A 3,399-nucleotide genomic window follows, 5' to 3' on the forward strand; every position below is an offset into this window, starting at 1 on the left:
GTGCCCTCTTCTGGCTTGCAGACATACACACAGACAGAATATTGTATACATAATAAATAAATTTAAAAAAAAAACTTGCCTAACATTTTAGTAGATGAGTAGAATAAATTGTCTCAGGTAGAACACGGCTAGCATTCACAGACCCATAGGTTTTGCCCCTAAGACTTGACATATTCAAGACAAAGTTATTAGCAATGAGGACCTAATTCTGATTACATGAAAAGCCTTTGTGGCGTCCCAAATAGGGTGTCCCAAGTGGGACAACCTGGCTCTTTGTAAAAGGATTGATTATTCTGTGTTAGGGAAAGACTGGTGAGGCAAAGGTGGAAGCAGAAACCTGTCAGAGTGTTTTAATTACACTAGGGTGTGGTAGCCTTGCAGTTATTACTTGGGTAACTTGAGGACTGGGTGTTTGTGTGTGTACAGTGCATGCATACAGGAAAGCAAACACCTGTAACATTAGAGGAGGCTACATAAAGAATTTACAAAGTAGATACGGTCCCTGTTCTTCAGCAGCTTAGATCCTTTTTTTCTTTTTTAACTTTAATGTACATTTGTGTTTTGCCTGCATGTATGTCTATTGTGAGGGTGTTGGGTCCCTTGAAACTGGAGTTACAGTTGCGACCTGCCATGTGGGTGCTGAGAATTGAACCTGGATCCCTTGGAAGAGCAGCCAGTGCTCTTAACTACTGAACCATGTCTCCAGTCCACAGCAACTTACATTCTAATTCAAAAGATTTTGTAAGTATTTGCTTTCAAGGTATAGTGGTCAGAAAAAAAAAATCACCCTTAAAAATTAATTACCAAGACTGAAGAAATTGCTCAGTTAAAGATCACTGGCTGCTCTTCCAGAGGACTCAAGTTTGATTCCATAATTCCAGTCCCAAAGAATCTGATGCCTTCTCTTGGCACAGATGTACATGCAGCCAAAACACCCCTACATAAAAATGTTTTTTAGAGTTGAATTACTAGATTAAAAAGACAAAAATTATAAATAACCTAAAATTATAAAAAAAACTACAATTTATAATAGCTTTGTAAGTTGTGTTTAATTGTACAATGTTAAATTAGTAACTTTGGGAGAAACAGCATGTACCTATACTATTTCTGAGTTAAGCCCTACCTGTAATCAGTTTTTAGGCATTTTAATATCTTTTGGGAGTAAATGTTTCTTAGAACCTAAACTAAAGGCTGCATGGTGTAGACTACACAGAATTCCTGACCTTTTTGGATCTTGTTTTCATTTGCTTTCCCAAAATGTGAAGCTGAGCTGGGGTAGGGAAAGGAAGTGCTCTCCTTTAGTTCCAGCGCTTGGGAGATTTAAGAGAATCAGGAGATGGAGGTTAACCCCCCCACACACACACACACAGTTCAGACTAGCCTAGAATGCATGCATCCTCATCTCAAAAACCGGGAAGTAAACAAACCCTAACAATAACAGCAGCAGTGTGTGAGAGGCCAAGAACTCACCTGACCCCAAGAATCTTCACTATGTAAGGGCTATTTTGAGAGTTAAATTATTTTATGTTGTGTGAGTTTTAGTCAGGATTTCCTGACAGATTTTGTTTTTTTCTTTGGAGCTTGAAGAATGGAGTCATCATTCACAGAGGAGAAAAGATGAAAAATGGAATCTTCAGGGCAGTTTCATCATGATGAAATTCCTGGAGATGCTACAAAAAAGAATTCTCCCCTTTTCTGTTCATGCATTGTAGTGAGTCGGGCATTTGTAAGTGATGTACAACTGTCAGGCAACAGCGTTTGTCAAAGCTAAATCGATTTAATTTTGGCAGGTATTAGCTTCAGTTAATTTCTTAATTTGAGTAGTGTATCTGTTACTAGCTCTTTAGTTTCCTTTTCAAAGTTGCTCTGCTTTCTTGAAGTTTGAATTTCATCTCTGCCAGCACAATACTTTATGCTCTCTGACCAGGCGTTGGATTTCTGTTCTGGTTTCAGTATTGGCTGTGAAGCAGACAAGATGAGGCAGAGGACCATAAATTCCCATTCCTCCAAGCCACTCTGAAGGAAAAGCAATTGAGAATGAATCCATTGAGCCTGTTAGGATGTTAATGTTAACTGTTGTGATAAGGGCACCAAGGACACCAGGACTGCCATCCTGAGATTTACAGAGGGTTTTTTTTTTTTTTTTGTGTGTGTGTGTGTGTGTGTGTGTGTGTGTGTGTGTGTTCATCCTAGAACTGCACAAGTCCAATTAGGTAATCATGATTCAGAAAGCTGAAAAAACACTGAAAGTGCCATTTCTCTTGTTTTTAGGTAAGGTCACTATTTAAATAACTTCATGCTGCCTTTCTGTACTTTAAGTCTAATAGACGAGCCTTTCTGGGTGGTCTCAGGTAAGGATGAGCCCGTATTTGACAATAGGTGTTTAGTCTAAATGGGATCAGCTTTCCCATTCACAGAGTAGTTTGGTGTTTGGTTGAGGATACTGAGTTCTGTGCTGCTGCTGCTGCTGCTGCTGCTGCTGCTGCTGCTGCTGCTGCTGCTGCTGCTGCTGCTGCTGCATTTCTAAGTGTCATGTGAGTAAGTGCTCATTCGCTACAAGAACAAGGCCACAAGGGCACTGAATCTCACTCTCCCACAAAAAGCTCAACAACTCCTCCCCTGCCCTTGAGTTACAAACAAAACTTTTCCTATTGGCTTCTCTCCAGTGAGGCCAGGCAGCAGTGACTCTGCTCACCTCTCCTTACTCTACCTTCCTGCTTTGTCATTTTATAGCCCCCATTATCTTATATGGTTTCATACCAGGAAGGGAAGTCAGGAATTGCCTTGAGAGCCATTTACATAATACTTTCATATATAGTATGAGAACGAGTGTGTCTGTATCTAGATAGGTTAAAAGCCTTAAAAACTGGGGTGATAATAAAAATCTGGTCAAAAAAAGTCCTATTACCAAGTTCTGTTGAAAGATTTTCATAGCATTGTTGCCACAGCACTCAAGAAGGGACCCACAGCAAACATGCTTCAGAAGGCCAACAAATTTAGTAAAATAGCACACACCTGTATAGTTTAATTGTTTAAAATAGAGATATATTAGTATGACCTGTATAAATTAGAGTCAAAGCAGTGGTGTAAATACACCATAAAACATTGTGCATGAAGATAATGACTGGGATAGGAATCTGTTAATGCTACAAAAATACATATAAACAAAATACTTTTCTACCTTTGTTAAATCTACAAGGCAGAAAATTAGGAATATGTACATAATTTCTTACTAGATATGTGAAAAATATACCACGCTAGAACAATCTCGTTCCAAAGTTTGAAACATAATTCTGTCAAGTAAAAATATCCTTCATACAATGTATGAACTTAGCAATAACTTTCTAGGTATAAAGTTGTTAATATGACAGATGAGAATCCTTCTGAGTTGTATCTTGA

Source organism: Arvicola amphibius, chromosome 7 (genome assembly GCF_903992535.2).
Source record: "Arvicola amphibius chromosome 7, mArvAmp1.2, whole genome shotgun sequence".
NCBI classification, from domain to species: Eukaryota; Metazoa; Chordata; class Mammalia; order Rodentia; family Cricetidae; genus Arvicola; species Arvicola amphibius.